The 27,117-nt window shown below is 48.3% G+C and overlaps 1 long non-coding RNA gene across 1 annotated transcript in view; it reads right to left on the minus strand.

The window, feature by feature from the left end:
* Positions 1 to 13,323: 13,323 nt before the first annotated feature.
* Positions 13,324 to 27,117, minus strand: part of LOC121137175 — a 28,331-nt gene continuing 14,537 nt past the window's right edge. Inside the window, exons 2-3 of the long non-coding RNA XR_005874409.1 lie at positions 14,399 to 14,573; positions 13,324 to 13,844 (exon numbers count right to left, since the gene is read on the minus strand). This is a non-coding gene — a long non-coding RNA (uncharacterized LOC121137175). The remainder of the gene's footprint in view (positions 13,845 to 14,398; positions 14,574 to 27,117) is intronic.

Genomic DNA, 27,117 nt, shown 5'->3' on the forward strand with positions numbered 1-27,117 from the left:
GCTATTTAAAATTAAAGTAAAAAAAATAACAACAACAGCCAGGCAGTGGTGGTGTACACCTTTAATCCCAGCACCCAGGAGGCAGGGGCAGGTGGATCTTTTTGAGTTTGAGGCCAGCCTGGTCTACAGAATGGATTCTATGAATTCTAAGACAAAGCTATTATATAGAGAAACCCTGTCTCAAAACACAAACAAAACAAACAGGAAAACCAACCAACAAAACCTATGCAAAAATATTTCAAATTGCTCATCACTTTGAAACAGCCATCTAGACAGATGTTATCACCTTGGACCTCTTCTTCCTCTGCTATAGCCACAGCCTCTTCCTCTCCCTCAACGCTGATGCCTTCTTGTAACAGCTTCCCTTTTGTAAGATGTCACTTAGGTCAACATCCACAAGAGGCACATGCAGAGGTAAGCTGTCTAGTAGAACATGGTATCAAATGCTGTTTCCTCTGCTACTGAATGCTTTCAGGACACAGGTCCTGTGTTCCTCAGGGTCTTTCCCTTAGCCTTCAGATGTTGCAGTTTCATGATTCAGTTTCATTAAGAATCTCGTGAGCTTCATTCTGGTGTGGTCACCTCCCTCCTAGTCTGGATCATACACAGAATGCAACCACCAAAGACTGACTGCTAATATGAATGGTTGAAGAGAACCTGCAGGGGAAATGTAGCCCCCAGAGACTACAGGAGTGCTTTGAGCTTTCTCCACATTACTACTTTTAAAACTTATTTGTTAAAAAAACCAAAAAAACCTTATTTGTTGATTCACTGATTCATTCAGTTAGATACATAGATGATAGATAGATAGATAGATAGGTGATAGATGGATAGGTGATAGATTGGAGACAGATACATAGATACATGATAGATAGATTAGATAGATAGATAGATTATTAGATAGATAGACAACATGTTTGTATATGCATGCATGTATGAGTGCATTCACACCATACCACACATGTAGAGGTCGGAAGGCAGCCCTTTGGAGTCAGAGCTCTTCTACCATATGGGTCCTGGGAACTGACCTGGGGTCGTCAGGATTGGCAGCTGATCCCCTCACCTGCTGTGCCGTCTCACCAGATCTTCGCCTTACATTTTGAGACAAGGTCTCTCACTGAATCCAAACCTCGCCAATTCAGCTGGACAGGCTGACCAGCGAGCCCCAGACATCCCCATCTCCATCTCCCTGGCCTTTTCTGTGTGTTCTAGGACTAAAACTCAGGTGATCAGGTTTGCATGACAAACACTTTACTGACAAAACCGTCTCCAAGATCCTGTATGTGGGTTGGTTGGTTGGTTGGTTATCTTGTTTTGCTTTTTTGGTTAATGATGGGTAAAGATAAAAACAAGGCAAAATCAATATATAAAGACATGTACAATAATGTCAGAAGTGACCATAACCAGGAGGGAGGACGGTTAGTCTTGTAAACAAGCTGCCTGGAGCCTGATGTCTCAAGGTGACTTCTCTTTTAGCTCCAGAAAACATGGTGTCATGGGCACGAGGACGCCTGTCCTCACCGTCTCTCCTTGAGGTGAGTTTCTGTAGATTCTTCTTTCTTTTTAAATCTTCATTCTGTTCATCCTTCCTTCCTTCTTGGTGTTTTGTGTTTTCTTTTATTTTCTGAGACAGGCTGGCCTGGAACTAGTGAGTTCCACTAAGAGCCCAGGCTTGCCTTAAAGCTGTAGCAATCCTCTCCCCTCAGTCTCTTGCGGGCTGGGATAATAGGTGTGAGCCACAAACCAAAGCTTTGAAGCTGCAGTTTGAATGGCATAGGCAAAGCACTTGGTTGACAACATGACAAAATGGAATTCAGCAGGTTCCTGTCTCCAGGGTGGGTCAGACAGGCTAGTGCTGGTTTGTCACCAATAAGGTGTGGAGGTAAATTCAGAGTGCCAGTCATGTCAGGGCTAAGGGCACAGTTCCATGCCATTGCCCTCTGCAGCCTGAGTTCTCCTAATCCAGTGGTTTTCAACTTGTGGGTCATGACCCCTTTGGGTGGGGTCAAAAATCCCTTTCATAGGGATCACACATTGGATATCTTGCATGCCAGATATTTACGTTACGGTTCATAACAATAACAAAATTACAGTTATGAAGTGGCAACGAAAATAATGTTATGGTTGAGGCCAGCACATGAGGAACTGTATTAAAGGGCTGCAGCATTAGGAAGGTTGAGATCCACGGCTACAGAGACCTAGACTCAAGTAAAATCAGATCCTTGGTTGTGATGATGCCGAGAAGAGTTTCAGAATGAGCCAGTATGTTGCTGTGGTAGGACACCATGGCCAAGGCAACTTAAGGAAGAAAGAGTTCATTTGGGCTTACAGTTTCAGAGGGGGAATCCATAATGGCGAGGAAGGCATGGCAACAGGCAGCCAGAGCAATAAGCTGAGAGGTTGCGTCCTCAATTGAAATATGAAGCAGAGTGAACTGGAAATGGGGTGGGGCCATAAATTCCCGGAGCCCACCCCCATCACGGGCTTCCTCCAGCAAGGCTTCACCTCCTAAAGGTTCCACAGCTCCCCCAAACAGTGTCACCAGCTGGGACCCAGTGGCCTAATATGTGAGCCTATGGGGACATTTCTTCTCAAACCACCACAGCATAGCTAGGGTTTATTAAAAGTAGCGCAACGGGGCTGGAGATGAGCCAGTGGTTAAGAGCCTTTGTTGTTCCCCCAGAGGACCCAGGCCCAGTTCCCAACACCCACATGGTGTCTCACAACTGTTTGTAACTCCTTCCAGGGGATCTTATATCCTCTCCTGGCCTGTGTAAGCACCAGGCATGTACATGGTAATATACACACATACAGACAAAAAAATTTCATATATCTAAAATAAAAATAGAAAGGTCCTCAGGGAAGCCGGGAAGCCTCCCAGCACTCGGGAGGCAGAGACAGGTGGATCTCTGTGAGTTCGAGGCCAGCCCGGTCTACAGAGTGAGTTCCAGGACAGCCTCCAAAACAATACAGAAAAACCCTGTCTCGAAAAAAAAAAAAAAAAGAAAGAAAGGTCCTCAGGGGAGAATAAAACTTAGCTAAGAGCCTGACGTGAGCTTCTCAGAGAATATCCACAGCTAATTTAAAGGTACTTCACACACAGATTTTAATCTTAGGGCTTGAGAAAAAGGAGGAAATCAGACATCCAAATATGGGCACGGGCTTTCTCAAAGGAGAATAGCAGCGAGAGTCTTAAGGTCAGCCATATAGGTGATTTTGTGGGCTCTGAAATGATACCTCAAAGGATGGCAAGGAACTTCTTATTCCATCTCTTTGTGATGGACCATTAGTAGGTGCTCTATGGACAGCTCCAACGGAGCTATAGCCTGACAGGTAAAACAGAAGCCGCTAGGGTTGCATGAGGAACTTAGGACACGCCTGACCGGGGAAAGGAGATTTCTGAGAAGATTCTTAAAAAATTCAGATTTTTCAGCTGCTGGGAGAATGTCTCCAACAGACACTGTTCACTATACTGGGGTTCTAGCTCTTGGAGAGGCTCACACCAGACTCCGGGCTGAGGGTCCTTTCCCGTCCCATCCTTTGCTTCAAGAAAGCCACAGAGGCTATGGTGTCTCTAAGTCAAGTCCTCTGAATCTACATGTTCCACACGTGTGAACACAAAACAGATAAATAAAAAAATGTAGTAAATAATTAAAAAAAAAGAGACATGTGACTGTATTTTGATGAGCAAAAGTTGATAACGAGGGGCCAGGCGACTGCGGAGGGGATTCGAGAAATGAAGGTGTGACACGGGCCACAGCACCAGCCAACCATTGCCTTCTCGCCACACGCAGGACTTAGAGCGGCCGGCCTGGCCAGTAGTCAGAGGGCTGGGGGAATAGCAGGGTATACAATGACTGCATTTTCGGATGGTTATTGTTTAAACACGGAAGGAGTAAAAGAGACAAAGGGAGTTTGTTTTGACAACTTGACTTTCAGCTCAAGACCTGAGGTTTCCAGTTTGTCCCCTTGGGCCTTGGGTGTAAAAGAGGGAGGGAGGGGCAGAACAGGAGGGGCCTGGTGGCCTTCCTGCAAAGAAAAGGGAGTGCAGGCCTTTCCAATGCCTGGGTGGCTTGGTTTCCCCCCAGCTGTACAGGCGCAGAGAACTGAATGTCACTTGGGTTGTCAATCTGGTTTGGTTTTGCTTTGTTCGCTGTGACCAAGGATGAGGAAACACTAAGTCTTGGCTCTTCATGGCCCCGTGACCTCTGAGACAGGTATCTCTGCCCTTGTTGCCTGCTGTGAGTACCGGCTGAGTTAATCATTTGGCCACTGTTCCCAGGCACTGTCAGGCACCCCTCCGGCTCTGGAGCAGCCTCGCCCACACATGATAAGTTGGTACCTCCCCCCCCCCAACGCCTCTCGTCCACCGCCTCGCAAGCCCACCAAATGGGTCGTTCCTCAAAGTCCAGCTTCCTCTCTCAGAGAGCCGTGTTCCACCGCCAGCACTGCATGAGCTGGGCGTGGCAGCACATCCGTAGCCCTTGTGTTAGAGCGTTGCAAGGGTGTGGCTCACACATGTGGGATCTTGTCTCCAAAAAAAATTTTTTTTATTAAAAAATGAAGAGAGAGGGTAGGGAACCTGGATCCTTCCAGTCATCCTTATCTGGTAACAGTTAAGCCCAGGCTGGTCCTGAATTATATAGCAGAGAATGACTTTGGATTTCTGATCCCCCTGGGTACGGTTCCAGGTGCTGGCATTCCATTTGGGGGGGGTGTACAGCTATGTCCAATTTACGTGGTACTGAACTGGGTCCCATGCTAGGCAAGCACTCTGTCACGCCGAGCCAAGCCTCCAGCCCTGGTAGCCACATTTTGCAGACAGCAAAGGATCAGACTGCAGCGCTTGGCCTTCCAGCTTATCTCTTCCTCTCTGTGTAAGCAAACTCAAGCTGCTGGCCATCTTTCAACAGCACCAGCCAGAGTTCAGCCGTGACGAACTACATGCCACTTCCTTCATCCTTGTCTGCACTTCATCTGGTTGTCCTACAGCCCCATGCTCAGAGAGGAGCTCCTGGGGCAACAGAGGCGGGGCCAGCTCACTCCTTGTCTGAGGCCGCATTCACCTTCACCGCTAGAAGAGGCGGGATGGCTGAGCAGGCAAAGCGCTTGTCCTGCAAGTGTGAACACGGAGTTCAGAGAGCCAGCACTGGTGTGCAAGCTGGGCCTCTGGGAGGGCTCCCCTGTAATTCCAGCACTTGGAAAGCAGCACAGGTCTCTGGAGCACATTGGGGAGCTGGATTAGCTATATCGTGAGCTCTGGAGTCAACCAAGTGGACCCAGCTCAGTGAAGAAGCTGAAGAAGATTCCTGATATCAGCTTTGGGCCTCCACATGCAGGTGCATGCATGCACGCATGCACACACACGTGCACACACATACATAGGAACACACATGCACCCCCAACACAAATAGACATAGACATGTGCATCAATTTTACAGACACATGAGAGGGAGGGAGGGAGGGGGGCGGGAGGGAGGGAGGGAGGGAGGGAAGGGAGGTGTGACAACCCACCAAGGATGTCCTCTGTTGTACCCTGGAGGATGGGGCAGGGTAGAAATACCTTTTCTCCCTCGCTGCAATGACTCACCGCTGTTCACCTACCCACTGACCCAAGCAAGAGCCCAGAGAAGAACAGCCTGTGGTGGGTGCCCAGTACACTAAGGCTGGTCTGAAGTGTGGATGGTCATCACTACGTGTCCCCATAGACACCTGTCCCTCCCCCTCAGCACCGCTGCAAATGCCCCACTGCCGAGCACTGTGCCTAGCCCGGTGCAGGGAAGGCACATGGAGACACAAAGCCACTTCTGCCCTCTGGGTTCCTACAGAAAAACACAAGTGTGTGTGTGTGTGTGTGTGTGTGTGTGTGTGTGTGTGTGTGTGTGTGAGCATGGGAGTGGATGTGATGTTGTCTGTGTTTGTGAACCTGTGTGAGAGTGTGTGTCGTAGTATGTGAGTGAGGGTGTGGGAGTTGAGTCCACAGCGTGTGAGGGTGGGTGCTCATGTGAAAGGGTGTGTGTGAGCATTGTAGGGATGCGTGTATGTGCATGCGTGTGTGTGTGTGTGTGTGTGTGTGTGTGTGTATTTGGGGTTTATATGTGTGTAAGTGTGATGAATGTATGTGGTATGTGTGTGTGCGGTTTCTATGAGTGTGTGATGGGTGTATGTCTGTCTGTATGTCTGTGTCTGAGTACTCTGGTCCCTGTATGTCCCCTGCAGAAAGGTGACCCAATAGCCAGAGGGACTGCCATTGGCTGGCCCGCATCCACAGCAGGGCTGGGACAAGGTCACACTGCCAAGTGCAGTTCCTCTCAGAACAGAAGCCTGCCGCAGGTGGCTTGGCTGGACGGAGCCAGTTCTCTATCTTCCCCTAGCATCTGGGAGGAGAGCTGCTAGGGCCTGAGCTAGTACCACATGCTCAGCATGACGGGGCGCGGGTTCTGTGTGTGGTCAGTCATGATGGAGTGCAGTGTGGTCAGTGCAGTGACTTCTGACAGTAATAGCACACCCCAGCTGCTAGGATGATTGTCCACACAAAGCCATGGGTTCCCTTCCTACCCCTGCTTAACCCAAGTGTGGTGGTCCATTCCTGTAATCAGCACTTGGGAGGGGAAGGCAAGGGGATCAGGAGTTCAAGGTCCTCCTCAGCTGCACGGTGAGTTTCAGAGCAGCCTAGGTTATGTAGACTCTAGCCATCAAAACATCTTTCAATGGTTAAATAAGTCAGTGCAGATTACAGAATAGCAATGAAATGAGACATCAACACACACAACACAGATCACACACAATCCCTTGGATATGTTGTGTGTGTGTGTGTGTGTGATAATTAATTGGTGTGATAATTACTTGGATTGCCCATTTTCCAGGCCATAGTACCCTATCATTTGGTCCAATACAAGTCAGGTGTCTCTGGGAGCACATCTTTTACATGAGGCAGATGTGAAGTCAGTATCCTGTATGTGGAACAGATCCTCTTCTGTAATGTAGGTGGGTCTTGACAACAAGTTGAAGACCTAAAGAAAAAAGGCAAAGCCCCTAAAGAAGAGTGAGTGATCCCACCTCAGGCTACCTTTGGGTTTCATCTTTAGGGTCAGCTCTTCCTCAAGGCTCAAGCCTTTTGACCTGCCCTGCATACTTTGGACTTGGTGTCCCTACGACCAAGTGAGTCGGTCTCTATTTCAGGTGTACATTTGTTTATTTTTATACTAATACTTTTAGGGGGGAACAAGGTCTCACCTAGCCCAGACTGGCCTCTAACTCACTATGATCTAAGAATGACTTTGAACTTCTGGTTCTCCTGCCTCAACCTCTTGATTCCTGGGATTACAAGCGTGTACCACCATATTCAATTAGTGTGGTATTTAGGAGAGAATCCAGGGCTTTCCTACATGCTAAGCAAGAGCTCTACCCACTGAGCCACATCCTCAGTTAATACACGCATGAATTCAATTGATTCTATTTTTCTTCCAGAACAGTAACACAGTTCTCAAATTCATTATACTACTCTGAGAAAAGGCAATCTCGAATGTCACACATCATATACTCTATTCATACAAGATTTCCAAGCTAGCAAAACATTAGTGAAGGAGATTTGTGATTACTAGGAGCTGACAGACTCCTCAGGGGTGGGCTCACTGTACTCTCTTCCAAGGTACTGAGTGACCCTGGAGAATGACCCCAGCTTCACACTGGGAGTGAAAACACAGATTCTGAGGATAGGAAGGAGAGTGGAGATGTGCACTGGCCACTCTTTAGGACTACAGAATCCTCTGCTCTTGAGAAAGTTGCCAGTTATCACGTATCCCAGGAGTGGCAGAGAGTTGTGGACAGCAGACAGCCCACCAGGGACAAGACACTTCGTCAACCAGTGCTTTTCTCTGAGTCCTTCTGACCCCAGGAGGAAGCTGGACTTCCTGTGATCTCTCTCTCTCTCTCTGTCTCTCTCTCTGTCTCTGTCTCTGTCTCTCTGTCTCTCTCTCTCTCTCTCACACACACACACACACACACACGTATTTTCATGTGCATATATGTGCATGTAGAGGCCAACCTTGCCTATTGTTCCTCAGACATGCTATTATGGTGTTTTGAACAAGAAATATCCCCCATAGGCTCATATGTTTGAAAACTTGGTACCCAGCTGGTGTCATTTTGTGGCGAGGTTAAGGAATCTTTAGGAGGTAGAGCCTGCCTGGAAGAAGTATGTCACTGAGGACCATAGCCTCACCCCACTTCCTGTTCACTCTCAGCTTCCTATGTGTGGATGCAAATGTAATGGAGCAGACTCCAGATCCCAAGGTCAAGCTCTTCCTGACTGCTGCGGTGCCTTCTCCACTGTGAAGGACTCCATACCTCTGGGACTAAAATAAATCATTTCCCTCTAAAAACATTTTTTGGTAAGAATATTTTATCACAGCAACAGAAAAGCAACCAATACAGCTACCCACCTTGTTCTCTGAGACAGGGTCTCTCTCTATCCAGGAGTTTGAGAGGGTAGGCTATGCAAGCTGGATTGCCATTGAGTCTCTGCCCTGCCAGTACTGAGATTGCAATTGTTTGCTACCAAATCAATATTTTCTTTCTTTCTTTCTTTCTTTCTTTCTTTCTTTCTTTCTTTCTTTCTTTTTTCTCCTCCTCCTTCTCCTCTTCCTCTTCCTCCTTCACCTCCTCCTCCTCCTCCTTCTTCTTCCTTACTTTTTTTTTCAAGGCAGGGTTTCTCTATGTAGCTCTGGATGTCTTGGAACTCACTCTGTAGGCCAGGCTGGCCTTGAACTCAGAGAGATTCACCTGCTTCTGTCTCCTGAGTACTAGAATTAAAGGTGTGCACCACCACTGCCTGACTGAACCTAGATTTTCTTACATAGGTTCTGTGGATCAAAGTCATGTTTTCATGCTTGCAAGACCAGCACTTGGCCCACTAAGCCATCTGTTTCTCCACTGGTACTGGACTCCCATCATCTTAAGAAAAGCCTGCCTGTTGGGTTTAATCCCCAGCACTGCATGAAACCAGATATGGTGGTGAATACCTGTAGTCCCAACACTGGAGCAGTGAAGGCACAAAGATCAGAGGTTTAAGTAGTCTTCACCAGCCACATAATGAGTTCGAGGTCAGCCTGGTCTACATCAGATTTTGTCAGAGAGGGGAGGGGTGGAGATGGAAAGAGAGAGGATCAGAGAGAGATAGACTGATTCTTTGTGCATCTACAGCTACAAACTAGAAGCACATATTTGTCCTTACCCAGTGAGTCCAGAGGGGACTAGTATGCTAGACCAGGGTCTGTCTACTGCACCTGGAGGTATACCAGATGTTCTAAGAGGCTGGGGGAGAAGAGATGCAAAGGCTCACAAACCTGTCTTTGTCCTGAACTCTCTTGCTGTCATCATCTTCAAGCTGTCAACCCCAAGAAGAGCTCAGAACCCTTGCCAGGTGCCACAGCCCCTCACTCTGTCCAAGCCACCAGAAGGCCTTGGCTCTCACTGCCTAAACCTTTGCTAAAGACCTGTCAGCAGTTAAATACCTGCTTTTCCCTTGTGTCTTTGAAATGGAATTTTCTCTCTTGACACATGTCTGAGACTCAGAGAGGTGGGAAGACAGAGATGGGACAAAAGCTCCTACGTGCGCATATATGGTGGTTAGGAGGGGACTTACACTCTGTGGTGGAGCACTTTCCTAGCATGTCTGATGCCCTAGGCTAAGTACTGGCACTGCCAGACATTTAAAAAAAAAGAAAAAGAAAGCTGGGCTGTGGTGGTTCACTCCTTTAATTCCAGCATTTGGGAGGCAGAGGCCAGGGTGATCTACAGAGTGAATCCCAGGACAGCCAGGGCTACACAGAGAAACTTTGCCTCAAAAAGAAAAGGAGAGAGAGAGAGAGAGACAGAGAGAGAGAGAGACAGAGAGACAGAGACAGAGAGACAGAGAAAGAGAGACAGAGACAGACAGAGAGACAGAGACAGACAGAGAGACAGAGACAGACAGAGACAGAGGGGGGGGGAGGAAAGAGAAAAATAAAGAGAATGAAGAAAAGGAAGGAAGAAAGATCAGTGACAATAGTCTCTCTCTGCCCTGGTTGGTTCCAGGACCATTCCCCACTGTCTGTTGATGCTTGGGTTCGGTATAGAAAGTGAACAATGTAGGTCTGTGGCTCAGTCATTAAAGTTTTCACTTTGCAAGACTGGGGACATGAGTTCCATCCACAGAACCCAAGTAAAAAGCTGGATATGGTGGTGTGAGTTTACAATCCCAGTGAGGGTCTCTGGGACTCACTGACCAGCTAACTTACCTAGCCTGCTGATTTCCAAGCCTGTGAAAAATCTTGTCTTAAACATCAAGATGGATGGCACTGCGTGGTTGTCCTCTGGCCTCCTCACTCATGCACATGCATGCTTTTTTTTCTTAGTGGCTAATGTTTCTGTAGAGTCTATACACGTCCTCTCATATACTTTAAATTGCTCCTAGATTGCTCATAATCTTGAGTACAATGGGAATGCTATGGAAATAGTTGTATTGTTTAGGAAATAATGATAAGGGAAAAAATGTGGGTTCAGTGCAAACATGACTTTGTTTTGAATGTTTTCCAGTCACAGTTGGCTGGCCCTGCAGAGGCGGAAGCCATGTGTAGCTGGCCCATGCTGCGCATCTGGGGTGAATGGTAAGGTGTGGTGAGGGCTTGCTCCATCCTAGAGTTCTCCACGAACCATCCCACCTAGTAATAGCAACAGCCCTGCAAGGTGGGTGCTGCTTTCCCCATTTTACAGGCTCAATGTATTTTTTTCTGTTGCTGTGATAAGAGATCCCAGCAAAAGAACAGCTTAGGGAAGACAGGGCTTGTTTCGACTCACAGTTCCAGGTCACAGTCCATCACTGCAGGGAAGTCAGGTGCAGGAGCTTGAAGCAGCTGTCACACCCCATCCACAGTCAAGAGCGGGGAGAGACAAAGGCACACACACCTGAGTACCGGGCTTGCTTTCTCTACTCTTATAGAATCCAGGACTCAAACCCAAGGAGATGGCACCACTCAGCATGGGCTGCTGTCTTCCCGCATCCATTAAGCCATTTAAGAAAAAAAGGATCTCCCACAAGCATGCTCATGGGACTTGACCTAGACAGTCCCTCATTGAAATGCTCTCCTCAAGTGATCCTAGATCCTGGCAAGTTGACAATTAAAACTAACTGGCACAGGCTGGCGACATGGCTTAGCCAGTAAAGTCACCTGCCGCTAACCCTGACAACCTGAGTTCGATCCCGGAAACCATAAGATGAAGAGAGAGGAATGACTTCTGCAAGTTGTCCTCTTACCTCCACACACAGCAAGGTCTGAATGTGCATCGCATCACACACACACACACACACACGTAACAAAAATATAACCAGAAAAACTAACCAGCATACTGGCAGGGTAGGACTTTGATGCCATCTGACTGTGGATACACTCCCTATCTCTGCCCAGAGATCTCACCTGTGCCCTCTTCCAGCTCATGTCCCTCCCTCCAAGAGCATGCCCATCATTGGGCTGGCTGAGTCTGGCCTCCTTGCTTTTCTCTGGTGCTGGGGATGCCTCTTCTCTTTCTTGAAGTGTTCCTGGTGGATCCCCAGACATGCATGGAGTGTTAGACTGGTCTCAGGAGGCATCCGAGAGACGGGACAGAAAGGAGTAGATGTCATCATAGCAGTCACTGAGAGACTTATTCTCATCCAGGTACCCACCATTGCGTGGGTTGGACCCCAGTTAGCTTGTGAGAGCAAACAAGAGGGGTGCATTCAGGGTGGTGTGGTATAGGCCCAGGGGTTTTCTGGAAGAAGCACAGCTGACAGAAATTTCTCCTTTTGCCTGGAGAGGTTTTGAGACTGAGTTTTCTGGAGCCCAGGCTGGCTTCAAACATTCTATGTAGCCGAAGACAACCTTTAATCAGTGCCGGGATTACAGATATGAGCTACTTACACCACACAGGGATAGAACACAGCTTCCTGTTTGCCAGGCAAGTCTCTACCCACTGAGCCACATCCCCAGTCTTCTGCTTCATTCCTTCATTGTAGATGTCATCCATCCTCAGCGGTGAGGCCCTGCTGGGCAGAGAGTTCCACCTGCCTCCATCTCAGCTGCAGTCCTGTGCTGAGACTCATGTCTGTCACCAGCAGGCACTCAACAAGCTCTTTAGACGTGAATGAAGGTGGTGAAAGGCTCACTAAGTTAGGTTTGGGGACCTGAGGAAAACACCTGCTGGGACCCCAACTTCAGTGTGGCTGCACAGAACACTTCGTTGTTTTAGACAGGACTCACTTTGTAGCTGAACTGTCCTGACTCCGCCTCCCTAGTGCTGGGATTACAGGTGAGGGCCACTATATCCAGGGATAAAACCTGGGCTTTGCGGGTACCTGGTCTCAAATCCCTGCTCTGTGATTACCATTCCCAGAGCTTTCCCAGGCTCTCTGACTATTTCCAGAAGATTCTCCTTCCCTGTATCCCTGGACCAGCAGCTCCCACTGTGCCTGTTCTGTTTGGTGATTGCAGAGTCATGGCGTTCATCTCGCTAGCATGCCCTGGGACAAGTCCAGTCTTAGCCACCCCAAACCAGAGCAGCATCTGCCCACCCTGAAGACTCATGGAGGCAATAACCAGTCACTGCCCAGGGAGCAGCCACAGCCCCGCCCTCCTCTCATGCCTGCCTCAACCCCATCTGATCCCACACGGCTCCGCCCCTTCTCTCTCTCCATTCCTCAATCCTGGTTCCTGTCTACCCCCTCTTGCCCACCTGCAGGGAACCCAAGCTTGTCTTGGAGACTGGAGGGGCTGAAGATTTTCTCTGAACTTACAGCAGCCCTGGCTTTGCAGATAGGGCCCACCCAGGCCCAGCCCAACAAAGACTTTTCCTTTCACTGGCCCCTGCCCATCTATGTTCAGTCCTGAACAGGCTGGTCTGTAGCCTTCTGAACTCAGCCTGTCACAGACAGGGCACTCAGGGGAGAGGAACTCTTGAAGCTAAGCCACTAGGCAGGGGGCTGACACATTTACTTGTGACAGCTGGTACAGAAATGCTTGCAGAGCTGGGGGTGTTGCTCAGTGGGTAGAGTGCTTGCTCAGAGTGCATACAGGTCTGGATGGGATCCCTAGCATTACCTGAACCAGGTGTGGGAACTCATTCCTCTAACCCCAGCACAGAGGTGTGGAGGCAGGAGAGATGGCTCCATGGTTAAGAGTACTTGTTCTTGCAGAGGACCTGGGTTCAAGTCTCAGCACCCACATGGTCATAACTCCAGTCCCAGGATGTACATGATACACAGATCTACATGTAAGCAAAAATAAATAAATACTAGTCCAAATAAAATAAATCTAAAGAAAATTTTTAATTAAAAAAGTTCAAGACCATGACAGATCAAGTTCAAGGTTACTCTTGGACACGTGAAACACTGTCGGGATAGAGGGACAGAGGGACTGAGGGAGAGAGAGGGGGAGAAAGGAAGAGGTGCTTGTAGCAATCTGCACTAGGGTGGCCTCTGCACTAATTCTGAGACCTCCATACCAGAGCCAGAGCAAGGACTAAAATCCAAGTTGTATCCATCCCTCCTATGTGATCCGCATGTGTCCCCAGTACTGTCAGATGTGATCATGGGTCCCCAGTACTGTCAGATGTGATCATGGGTCCCCAGTACTTTCAGATTAAGACTTGGATATTTCCCAGTGCCCTACCAGCCCCTTCAGGACTGACCCCTGACCATCAGTTACACTCCATTAATGTGCTCCAGTCTCTGGAAGTAGAGGTTCGGGTGATGGAGTTCCCTGAACTAGGGTCACTCATGCTGGGGTGGGCTTTTTCAGTGAGGCAGCTGCTGTGAGTCACCCATGCTCCTGTAAGAAACAAAACAAAACAAAGCATTGGTTTGGCAAGGTGAACTTTAGAATCGTTGCTTCAATCTGTAATCAGTACTGTAAGAGGGGTAAGTAGATACTTGTTTGTGTCTCCCCAGGAAGCTGGACTATCTTAGACATAAGCCCCCATGGAAACACTTACTAGCCAGATTCCCTAAACTATACGAAGCTGGGAGGCTCTTGCTCTCTTGTGGCCGCTGTAAGATGGAAATGACCGAAACCAACTCATACGATTGTTATACACAATAGAAACAACACCACCTGATGTGTGTCAGCCATTGTTATTAAAGTAAAAGTGCTCCAGCATAAACAAAAAGGGTCCAATGTAAATACCTTAGCTGTTATGAGGTGTGTGTGATTGAGTGTGTGCAGACCAGGGTGCTTTTCAGTGGGGCGGGCACTGAAGTACATCATGCAGACCACTGCCAAGCGCAAGTGGGCTGTCCCCGGCTCCCTCCGCCAGAGCTCAGCCCCACCCTCCACCACGAAACTTGGGGCCAGATGGCTCAGCAACAAGGTTCCATTGTTCTTACTTTTTCCACATTCCATGTTTAAGATACTTGAAGTTTCTTGTGCCAAAGGAACACTGTCAACTCTCGGGTCACCACCAGCCTGTGAGGCACAGGGACGTGTGGCGAGGACTTCAAGTTAATGGTGCGTGAAACTCCGTCCTCAGCCAATCACGAGGAAAAGGGGAATGAGGAGACACTGGTATGTAAACAAAAGACTACTTCATCCTTGTGTCTACATTAATATTACTTTTCCCATCCACATATTTATTTGAATTGCATTCCTGCGTATGCACACATGTCATGGCCACAGGTGGAGGTCAGAGGACAACTTGGAGTAATTGCTTTTCCTTCCCACCACATGGGGTCCCGGGGATCGAACCCAAGTCATCAGGCTTAGAAAAACTCTTCTACCCACTAAGCCATCTCGTTGGCCCTTCTGTCTATTCTCCTAGGTGAGTAGAGAATTCCAGGGTATTACCATGGGAACTGCATACTCCATCTTCTCTTAACTGTTCCTGGATCTTGGATTCTGCATCACTCAGTCTTGAGAGGACTGACTACTTAGGGCGTGTGATGGTTAGTTTTAACTATCAACCTGACATAAAGAGTAGGAAGAAATTCTCAATGAGAGGCAGTAAACCTATGGGCATATCTGTGAAGGCTTGTCTAGGTACTATCAATTGATGTGGGAAGACCCAGTCTAACAGCGGGCAGCGTCACTCCCTACGCTTGAGTCCTAGACTGTGTAAAAGAGGAGAAAGCAGAACAGGAAGCAAGTATGCATTCTCTCTCTGCTCTTAACTATGGATGTAACGTGCTGCTTCTAGTTCTTGGGGCCTTGACTTTCCCCCAGTGATGAACTGTAACCTGGAATTATGAGCTAAAATAAATCCTTTAAGTCCCAGCAATCCTCCCATTTACACCCTCAATAGTGCTGGGTTATCAAAACCCTCCTCCAACATTGTACACAGAGCTTAATGGGCTATTCCATTGTGAGCCAGAAGACAAGAAGGTTGAGAGAAAGGGGAGTGGAGGCCTGGCTCATAAGGTTTCACAGGGAAATAGGCCGTACTGGGGACTGGGATAGAGGCCATTCATGTGATATTCCAGCCCCCACCCCAAAACTAAACAAAACAACAAGAAAACACTGGCTTCATTTGGCCCGGGTCCTGAGAACTTGTACAAGGTTGTGTTTAAAGATAATGTTCTAATTTGTTTGGCAGAGGAAATTTTAAGGTGTTCATTCAGACTGCAACATGGCTACTGCTCCCTGCTCCCTGCTCCCTGCTCCCTGCTCCCATCCAGGTCTGCGGTGAAATGGAGCAAAATGTAGGATTGGGGAAAAATGTGAATGTCAGTTTGTTGAGGAAACAAGCAAGGGTTAAGGCTGCAGCTGAGGTGGGTGCTGAGAAAGAGACTGTAACTGTATAGAAAAACCTCAAACTGCACCAAGGCAAGAGGAATGTACCTTCAGGGCCAGTGACCAAGCGCAGAGGCTCCAACTCACAAATATACAAAGTCATTTGAAAGGAGAGCCTAGGCTGAGAATGAAGTTGAAGGCTTCCTCTGAGGAAAACCACCACCTAGGGAAGTGTTTTCCCAGGGTCTGGCGGAAAGAGGAAGACAGCCATCTAAGGAAGTGTTTCCCCAAGGTCTGGCTGGAAAACATAGAAAGACCAGTGCAACTCCGGTCCAGGTCGGGCAGGCCTCATGAAGAGCTGGCAGCATTGTCCAGATGGTAACGATTTTTCAGGAATGAAAGAAGCAAGCTCTGTGGTTCCTGAGAGGCTCTGAGGCTAAGCAATGTGCAACAGAGTCAGAGTCCCTGCAAGGAGGCCCAAAGGGGCCACTGCATGAAGTTATGAAGGTGAGACCTAAGTTACAGTTGAGACCCCAGGACGTTGGCGATACCAGGACCATGGGATGCCCACTAAGAAAAGACGCAGGTATGGAGTGGATCTAGCCCAAGATGGAGAATATATGTGCTCTGGGTGACAAAGCTTGAGGGATGGGGCTGCCTAAGCCCTTTGGAGCCCAGATGATTCCCCTTTGAGCCCCAGATGACAGACATGGAGCTGTAGGACATGGTAATTTCCCTTCTGGTTTCATTCTTGCTTTGGTCTGATCTTTCCTTGCTGTCACCCCCATTCTACCTTTTAGAATGGGAGCCTTGAGTTTCAGCTGAGATTTGGACTTTTAAACAGTGTTGGCGCTGTTAAAGATTGCAGGCACTTTTGAAGCTAGGTGGACATGAATTTATGGGGGCAAGGGGTTGAAGGGTTTAGCTTAAAATGATGTACCTGAGTGTCAAGTTAGCAAAGGGTGACGTTGAGGTGGTTAATATTGCCAACTTGACAGGATCGAGAATCATTCGGAGCAAAGCCTCTGGGCATGCATGTGAGGGATCACAGTGAGCACATGGAGTTCCAGCCTTGATGCTCTCCCAGGGCCCAGGCTTACAACAAGCTGGTAAAGCTTGGCAAAATAGGGATCTGAGGGTGAAGGGAAACAACCAGCTCACACACATTCCTCTCCTGGCTCTTTATTCTTCAATAAAGGGGAGATCTTTTGTCCCACAAGGTTTCCAGTTTATATACCCAATACAGATACAATTAATAACTTTTTGACAATAGCAAGGATTTCAGGCATGCATATCTCTCAGAACCAGGAAGGCAGATAAAATCTTGAGAAAATCAGAAACCTCACATCTCAGCAGGCATGTGACTTGTGAAGCACCTGGGCAAAACTCAAGAGGTGGGGAAGGGGTTAAATGAAGCAAGGGGCTTATTATCACTAAGAAGGGAGAAAAATGCTACTGCATAAAACTACATTTATGTGGTTAACCTAGAAGTCTATAGTTGATAAATGTAAAACAAGTAAGAAACACTGTATGTGTTGGATTTTGCTTTTGATTTCGAGGTAGTTGAAAACACAGTATCACTGTTGTCATGGCGACTTGGATAACTGTGGAAAGAAAATGGGCCCTTAATCTGTATTAGCATTTTTGCCAATTGCTAGTGAATTCTCTCAACACTAGCTCAAATGGAGAAGCTGCTTGAGATCTCAGAGGCTGCAGCTACCAGCTAGCTGAGCCTCGGGCTAAGTGGAGGGGGCCATTGGCATCCCTGACACCCATGTGAGAAAGGATTCCTTTCTCTGGGGCTGGCTAAGTGTTCCAATCAGATGCTTTCTTATGGATCTTAGGAACAAACAGTTGATTTCCTATGCTAAGATCTTCTGTCAATAGAATTGAGGTGGAGGTGAGTACAGAATATTGGTAGTTTGTAAGGCAGAGCAGGGGCCAGTAGGCTGCACTCTCCTGAGTTGGCTTTTAGAGGAATCAGTGTCACCCAGTCCTGCTTGTCAGTGGGGGCAGATGTTTGTGTCTCCTACTCAGTGACTGTCTTTGAAGCTCTGAATGTCGTCTCTTTGCAAGGCTCCTCTCCTTGTGGGATATCCTGCTGTAAGAGATAATCGTAGGGAGCTAGCTTCTAAGTTACCTAGATCTGACTATAAGAACAAAAGGTTTCCTTGACTGTGTGAATGCTTTCACACCAGAGCCCCATCAGATTGGCCCATAAGCCACGTCTGTGGGATGTTTTCTTAATTATTAAAGGTGCAGTGCTATCCCTGGCAAGTGGTCCAAGGTTCTATAATAAAGCAGGCTGAGAAAGTCATGGAGAGCAATCCAGTAAGCAGCATCCCTCATGGCCTCTGTATCGGCTCCTGCCTCCAGGGCTGCCCTGTTTGAGTTCCTGTGCTGGCTTCCTTCAGTGTGCACTGTTGCCTTTGTTCTTGGTGTTTGTCACAGAACCAGAAAGCAAACTAAAGCAGAAGTCATCTCTCAGGACACCGTCCCATTGTTCAGTGAGAAAAGGGCTCACTGGCCTGGAGCTCACTGATTTTCCTAGGCAGTGAACCTCAGAGGTCTGCGGGTCTACACCTCCAGTACTGGGTGCTAGGGACTGAACTCTTGTTTGGGAGGCAAGTACTTCACCAGCTGAACCATCTCCCCAGGCCCTTTTCCTTTCCCTTAGGAGCCTCTTTTCACAGCTGAGATGACTTGGGGCAGTCTTGCTGCACCACTCTCTGAGTACTGCATCAAATATGCTGTGAACTGTGTGGTCTCCCAGTTTGTTGTGTGGAAGCAGGCTTGATGGCTCACCCTGGGTTCCTGCTGGGGCTCCTCCCTCTCCCTTCTCCCCCAACTTCAATGGGTGTGACAGTTGACCTTGACTGTCAACTTGAAGGGGATACAGGGTTCTTTAGGACAGCGGGTCCTTTCTCCATCTACTTGTGCTTGACCCAGGGTCCTAAAGAGACAGACACCCAAAGTTCACCGAAGGTCAGCCTCGGACAGTAGATCTGAAGGTCCTGTTCACACCCTTGAAGATTCAGACAACTCCGAGAAGGGCGGAGATCATCTGTGCTGGGGTCGGTTATTTCTCTGAGCTGCTGTGGGATGGCCAGCAGAGGACCACATGCTTGCTATAGTCCTCCAGGCCCAACTGCACAGCCCCTGTCTGCACTGCCCTGTGAGGTCTGGCTACCTGGTTGTGAGCTCTGGCTACCTGGTTCTTCCGGGACCATCAGCACCATCTCAAGCCAGGGGTCCCAGCCTCCTTCGTCTCTGCTTTGATGCCCTTGAGCTCATAAGCTGAATGGTAGCAAAGGTTACTTCTGTGTCTATGTCTTGGAAATATTGCCTCATTGACATTTTGCCACAAACTGTTGCTTCACATACCTTAACAGGTGATTGGCTAACTTGGTTCCTATTAGTTTGCTCTTCCTTTTTGTCCCCTCCCCTCCCTTCCCCTTCCCTTCCTTTTCCCTTTCTCCCCCTACCCATCTCTGTCTCTGTCTCTCTTGTATCCTAGAATGGCCTTGAACTTCCAATCCTCTTACTGCCATCTCCTGAGTGTTGGGATCACAGGTACACAGCGATGCCTGGAGCTGGGAATCAAAGCTAGAACTTTGTGCATAGTAGGTAAGTGCTCCTCCAGTGGAGGTACACCTCAGCCCCCACTTACACCATCCATCCCCAGGCAGAAGACCCAGTGACCATGCACAGCTCTGCCTGGATCTTCCCGTGGGTTCTGGAGGACTGGACTCAAGTTCTCGTGTCTGCACAAGCACATTACTGGCTGCGTCATCTCCTGAGTCCCTTATTGACACTCTTCAAGGGGGTTTCACATGCTGAGTTTGGAAATTTCTAGGCTCCAGACCTGAGAGACACTGTGCCTTGGATTTCTAGCCCACTTTTCTCCCGTCTGCAGGAGGAAGTCTGGAACTCAGAGCTCACTCACTCAGGCATCCCATGTCAGCCTTGTAGGGTGGGTGCCAAATGTCCCCAGGGCATAGCCAGGTAGAGAGGAGAGGTGCCACCCTTTCCCTGAGGTTCGGGTGACACCAAGCCCTGTTCCCTCCCTGGCATCCCAGCCCTGCCTGCTCATGCACCAGGAAAACCACACATTTGAGTCCCTTCCATCTCTGATGGCTCAGGTGCTTTGGTTAAGAGCCAAGTCCCTAGCATGCCCTGCTCCACCAGGCCACCAAACACCTGGGGAGCTGTTAATCCATGCTGTCACCCTCCTTGAGCTGAGCCCAGGCCATGAGAACCCATGGGAGCAGCCCATGGTCCTGTGTCTGCCAGCTTCCAGAGGTGACCCCTCTGGGATAGCGGTTACTATGTTTAAGAAGCAGGATATAGCTGAGCCAGGCAGTATTGGTGCACGCCTTTAATGCCAGAACACGAGAGGCAGAGGTAGGTGGACCTCTGAGTTTGAGGCCAGCCTGGTCTACAGAGTGAGTTCCAGGACAGCCAGAGCTGTTGCATACAGAAGCCCCATCTCTAAAAACAAAAAACTAAATAGACTAAAAAGACAGAAGGATAAGACAGTGAGGAGAAAGGGTTGGAACCTGACAGAGTCCCTCCTGTGCTGAGAGATGCTTCTCTCAGCTTCTCTGTACCTTGTTTTCAACTCCAATGAGGGAATAAATAACAACACAGCCACTACAGTGAGTCTGGGAAGGACTTAGAAGACGGTGGGCTATAGAGATGGTTCCGCTGGCTAAGTACTGTGGCACAAGCATGGGGAGTGAGTTCAAACCCCAGAACCCATGTAAAAAGCTAAGCGTGAGTCCAGTGCCGAGGTGGACACAGAGAGACTGGACACCAGCCAGTCTAGCCCATTTGGTGAGTGGTGAGTTCCAGACCAGTGAGAGACCCAGTACCAAAAAGCAAGATGGGTGGTCTCCAAGGAACAACATCCAAGGTTGAGCTCTGATCTCCACAGGAATGCACATCAGACATGTACACACACCTGAATAACATGTACATCCATACACAAGCAAGCATATGCATACACAAAAAAAGGAAGGAAGGAAAAAAGAGAGGGAGGGAGGGAGGGAGCACAGACAGATGATGATGATGATGATGATAAACACTGAGTGTGGTGATGTTCTCCTGTAATCTCAGACTCAGACTGACAGAGCCAGGAGGAGACAAGTTTGAGGCCAGTGTGTGTACAGTGAAATGCTCTCTCAGAAAGCAAAGCAATACACACACACAAACACACACACACACACACACCCTACAAAACAATTAAAAAAAGAAAGAAAACCAACTCAAAGGAAGAAATAAACCAAATTACTTATAGTTGCACATGCCTACAGTCCCAGATCTTGAGGCAGGAGGATCGCTAAAAGCCTAGTCTACACAGTGAGACCACCAAAGAAAGAGAAAGAGGAGGGAAAGACAGAAAGGAAGAAAAAGGAAGAGACAAAGGAAGGGAGGGAGAGGAGAGGAGAAGGAAGAGGAGAGAGGAACAGAAGGGGGACAGGAAGAATGAGATGGGAGGAAGAAAGGAAAGAAAAAACAATAAAATGAAAGTTTGAATGAGCAACAGAATAAATATACTCTTGGTTTGGCTTTCCAGAATGGGTGAACTGAAATGAGCCACACTCCCACTCCAGCACACCACGGGGAGAGTTCCCTTTTCCTTGGAACCTGTCTTCCTCAGAATGCAAGCCAGACATGCCTGCACACCACTCCCTCCCGCTAGACCTGGTTTCTGGGAAGCTGGCCCTGGGCTCATCCCAGCCAGAGTTCCTGAGGCCTCTGAGGGGCAGGTTGCTGCTCAGGCTAGGCCACTTCTTTGTTTGTAGCTTTGAGACAGGGGAGTGATGTTTGCCAGTTACCACTGCCAGGTTGGGCCTGCCAGGACAGGGGGAGAGAGTGAGACCAGAGATTCCAAGAGAGGAACAGCTGTCAAAATGAGCTATGCTGCCCACCAATGGGAGAGCTGCTGCCAAGGGCAGAGAGTACCAGGGACCAGGTCATCCTGGAACTGCTCCGCAGATGAGCAGAAGACACTAAAAATGAAGCCACCATCTGGGCATCGGGGCAGGGTGTGTATGGTCCACCAGCATTAACACCTGAGGCATCTTCAGGTCCTCATTCTCAATTTCGTATGTGTGCATGGTGGGAGGGCAGGGGGGGTCTTAGTCAGGGTTACTATTGCTGTGATGAAACACCATGACCAAAAAGGAACTTGGGGAGGAAAGGGCTTATTTAGCTTACACTTCCATAATGATATTCACCACTGAAGAAAGAAGTCAGGACAGGAACTCAAACAGAGCAGGAACCTGGAGGCAGGAGCTGATGCCGAGGCCATGGAGGGTGCTGCCTACTCTCTTGCTCCCAAAGACTCCTTCAACCTGTGTTCTTACAGAACCCAGGACTCCGCGCCTAGGGATGGCACCACCCATAATGGGCTGGGTCCTCCCCACCAATCATTAATTTAAAAAAGGCCTACAGGTCTGCCTATAGCTCAGTCTCATTGAAGCTCCCTCCTCTCCAGTGACTAGCTTGTGTCAAGTTGACATAAAAACAGCCAGCACAAGAGGCCGGCCTCTCGGTGTCTGTCTCCAGCTGAACACTTCCTCCTCCTTCAGCATGTTTGCTCCCTTGTGTTGTTCTAATTCTAGACTCTTCCCGGCTTCTCCTCCCCACAGGTGGACACTTCCGGAGTCATCACCTCCACTAGAAGTTGGTATTCTTTTGCCTTCAGTTACTTAACTAACAACTTTATACCTGGTTAACACTACTTAAGTTTCTGAGGTATGGTGTGTGTGTGTGTGTGTGTGTGTGTGTGTGTGTGTGTGTGTGTGTGTGTCCGTAACCCCCGAACTTGGAGGGTAGCGGCAGAAGGATCAGATCTTTAACTACATGGTGAATTTGAGACCGGCATGAGCTATGTGAGATCCTATGTCAACAACAAGCAAACAGAGCCTAGGGGATGGCTCAGTTGGTAAAGCGCTTGTTTTGCAAGCAGAAAGACAAGAATTTGATCCCAGAACCTGTGAAAGCAGAGAGATGGAAACAGTTTGTTTCTGGCTCACTATTGCCAGTGAGAGACCGTCTATGTAAGAACATGGACAACAGTCCTAAGGATGACACTTAATGGTTGTCCTCCAAGCTCCACATTCATGTTTACACGTGTGCCTGCATATACATAAACATGCACACCCACATACACATATGCACAAGCATTAGGAATGAACAAAATCCTGTTTAAGTTCTTTGTAAAACCTGATGTCTGAGTGGGGAGGTGGTGCACACCTTTAATCCCAGCACAGGAAGGCAGAGGCAGGCAGACCTCTTTAAGTTTGAAGCCAGCCTGGTCTACAAAGCTAATTCCAAGACAGCCAGAACTGTTATACAGAGGAACTGTCTAGAAGACAAAACAAAAAAAAAAAGAGGTAAATTTATAAAAACTGATGTCTGTATGCCTGGCGGGGGTGGTGCAGGCCTGTAGTCCCACTCAGCACTTGAGAGGCAAAGGCAGGTGGATCTCTGTGGGTTTCAAGCCAGACTGATCTACAGAGTTAGTTCTAGGACAGCCAGAGATACACAAAGAAACCCTATTTTAGAAAAAGAATGTTGTCTGTTGTCCGTGCTACCTGGCTGGTCCAACTCCTTGGGCTAAATGACACATGTTTTTATTGCTTTCTCAGGGTGTAGTCAGATGACCTTGACATGGCATTTACTATGTAGGGAGTCTTCAACCCTTCCTCAGGTCACCCATAAAGTCATTTTCAAATTTTCAAAAATCTTCCACTTTCCCTGGAGAAATATTCAAGTGCACATGTTTGTAGACAAATAGAGTTGTGCTTGGGTCCAAGTTCTACTTCCTGCTATATAGATTGCCTTGGGCAGCTTGGCTCTCCTCTCACGGCCTGTGGAAGTAACAACAGTGCTTGTTGAAAAGCTGAGGTCAGCCTGGGCTACACAGTGAGACCTTGAGCCTTCCCAGCTCTGAAAGCCATGAGCTAGAGGTGTTGTTCAGTGGTAGAGCATTTGTCTAGTATACACAAGGTCCCGAGTTCAGTCCTCAGCATCATAAAAATCTTCACTGGATTCTGCATGCCAGCGACATTGATCATTAAACTTCCCAGACCTGCCAAGCATTGCATTAGGTGTTGCTTATTCCTAAGCTTCCGTGGAGAGCAGCAGCATACATGAAACCGTGGCTGTCAGCTCTGCTGCTTGCTGCTTTAAAAACTATTTGACAACTTTACCATGTATATGCTATATTTTGATCATATTTATCACCCACCCCTTGCCCTCTCTTAATCCTTCCCTTTTGAGACAGGACCTCATGTAGCTCAGGCTGGCCTCATCCTTGATGTGTAATAGAGGATGACCTTGAACTCCTGATCCTTCAGCTCCCATGATCAAGTGCTGCAATAACAGGCATGGGCAATAACACCCAGTTTGTGGTGCGCTGGAGGTCTAACTCGGGGCTTTTTACATGTTAGACAGACCTCTACCACTGAGATATGTATGGTTTTGCATGCACACTCCTCTTATAGTTTTGGGCTCACGGCATATGTAGCTAGGGCTGGCCTTGAACCCATGGTGATCCTCCTGCCTTTGTCTCCCAAGTGCTGGGATTAGAGGCGTGCACCACCATACGAGACTTGTGCTTGCTTCGCATCCCATAAACACACTGATCATACTCAGGTTAAAGTCCTCTCTTAGTTCTTTTAATCCTGCTGACAGCTTAATATTCAGTGAAATCTAGTACAAGGTAGGTGTATGTCGTTAAATCTGAATAAGCATTAGGACTTGAGGGGATGGAGGGATGGCTCAGCAATTAAGAATGTGTAGGGTTCTTGTAAAGAAGTCAAATTTTGTTCCAAGCACCCACACTGAGTGGCTCACAACTGCCTGCAACTCCAGCTCCAGAGGTCTGACGCCCTTTTCTGGATTTTTTTAGCATCTGTGTTTACACACACACACACATACACACACATACACACACACACACACAATTAAAAATAAAATAAATATGTTTTACAGTTGGTTTGGGTTTTTTGCGATACTGAAGATTAGCCCAGGGCCTTGCATATGTTAGGCAAGTGCCCTACCGTGGAGACGTACCCCAGCCCACGGCTTTAGAGTGGAAAGGCTAAGGCTTGTCCTGGAGAGGAAGCACTGTCATGGATGCCACAACTGCTGGGCATCCTCACAATGTGTCCACTGGACTGCTATATATCCTTGAGAGGGTTAAAATTGATCATCCACTTGATGGACCTAAAGTCACCAAGGAGACAAGTCCCAGGCTCGTCTGTGAGGGACTTTCTAGGTTGAGATAATGGAGTTAGGAAGCCCCACCCTAAGTACGGTCAGCACCATCCCCATGGGCTGAATAAAAAGGCTCGTATGCCACTCAGCTTCCTGTGGGTGCCATGCAACTAGCGACTGCAATGTCATCAGCTGCCTCGACCACCTGTCCCCATGCTTCCACCGCCATGATAGACCACACTCTTAAACTGTGACCCTGAGAGAATCCCATCTCCCTTAAGTTGCTTTTGTTGGGGATTTTTGCCACGGCGGTATGATGAGAAAAGTAGCTAATTCCTCCTCTACTGGGAAGAAAAGTCCTCACACAGAAGCATAGCCAAGTCTGTTTACTTCCCTTGGGCACAGGCATCTGAAGGTGACGGTCCTACTGAGTCTTCTCTTTGCCCAGTGACTCTTCCTAGTGGCTTCCTCCTTGAGGAGTATGGTGTCATACTCCCTCTCTTTTCTGAATGCGCTGCACAGGTGTGTCTATGCAATCCTGTTTTGCCCCAGGGCTGAGCCAGCAAGAGGAGGTAGCACATCCCCTCCTACAGCAGCCATCTGTGCTCTCTGATGGAGTCTCAATCTGTGACCGCTGTGCTCCGCTGCCACGTCCCCCCTTTTTAGCTTATAGTCAAGGCAACTGCTGTATGAGTCCAAGTTCTGACTTTGGAGGGACAAAAGAATCTATTGCTGAGTTACAAACAGGAAACAGACATTGAATCAGCCTCAGTTATTATTTTTCAGGCACCAGCCACCTGGTTTTGGGAGGCAGGGTCTCCCGTTGGCCTAGGATTCAGCAAGAAGTCTATGTTGGCTGGCCAGCAAGTCCCTGGGATCTACCTGTCTCCACCCCCAAGCTGGGACTACCAGTGCATGCTTCTGTATCTACTGTTTTTATTTGCCCTGGGTTCTGGGGGATGACTGACTGTCTCTCCAGTCTCTCAGTTTCCCACTCTGTGACAAGAACTCAGCGATTTAGCAGAGGGACGACCTCATATGGTTGCCATGAGACAAAATAAGACTGCAAATGAGTGTGCTCACCACGGTCCTACAGTTGCAATGTAGGGAGATACTCCATTCTTACTTTCTGAGCTGAGGGAGTGGGTAGTCACAGACATTAAGTAATTGCCAAGGCTATACAGCTGGGAAATGGCAATACTCAAGTGCCTGACAGCTGCCCTCCATCTCCCGCATAAGGGTCCAGGGATTTTTCTTGTCACATGTGTTAGAAAGGCTCCAGAACACTTCCCTTTTTGTAAGCCTGCCTGAGAAAGATGGATGCAAGATGGAAATCAGGAAGGATGTCAGAAGGGACTGTGGAGATGGCTCAGTGGGTAGCGTTCTTACCACACAAGGATGAGGACCTGAATTTGGATCCTCAACATTCATGTCAAAGCTGGGCACAGGGGGCAGAGATACGTGGCTCCTCTGAACTCAGTGGTCAGCCAACCTAGCCAATCCTCCAACTCCAGGTTTGGTGGGAGACCCTGTCTCAAAGACATAGATGGTGATCAAGGAGACTGCCTCTGGTGGTCTTCTCATGCATGTGTTTGCATGTGCTTGGGTACCTCTATCCATGTACATATACAGATGCGTACACATGCTTAACCTGCATATACCACACATGCACACGCAATAAATAAATAATCAGGTAATTGATAAAAGGGTGTCAGAGAGCTTGCTTTCCTGGTCATGTCTCTCTTCATCTAGGAGATGGGAAAGTCATGAGGGTCACCAGGAAAGGGAAGAGTCATGCAATGGAAGGAGGCAGAACAAACAAGCGTGTGAATGAATGGAGGGGAGAGCACCTAGGCCAGACACTGCAGAGTTATTTGTAGACCACATCCACGGTGACCCTGGCTATGGCAGAGTGACAACTTCTGATGCCAGAGGCATCTCTGGGAGTCTTTTATCCTCTACCCTCAGGAGGTTTAACTGCTTGCTGTATGACACCCGAGGACATTTCATGTGTGTGTGTGTGTGTGTGTGTGTGTGTGTGTGTGTGTGTGTGTGTGTATGAATGCCCTAGTGCACACGTCGGAAGACATGCCACTGCCATGCACACCACTGTAGCCGTTCCCAGAGCTTTCGGGGATGCTCATGTCTC

This window comes from Mesocricetus auratus, unplaced genomic scaffold (genome assembly GCF_017639785.1).
Source record: "Mesocricetus auratus isolate SY011 unplaced genomic scaffold, BCM_Maur_2.0 Super-Scaffold_100676, whole genome shotgun sequence".
NCBI classification, from domain to species: Eukaryota; Metazoa; Chordata; class Mammalia; order Rodentia; family Cricetidae; genus Mesocricetus; species Mesocricetus auratus.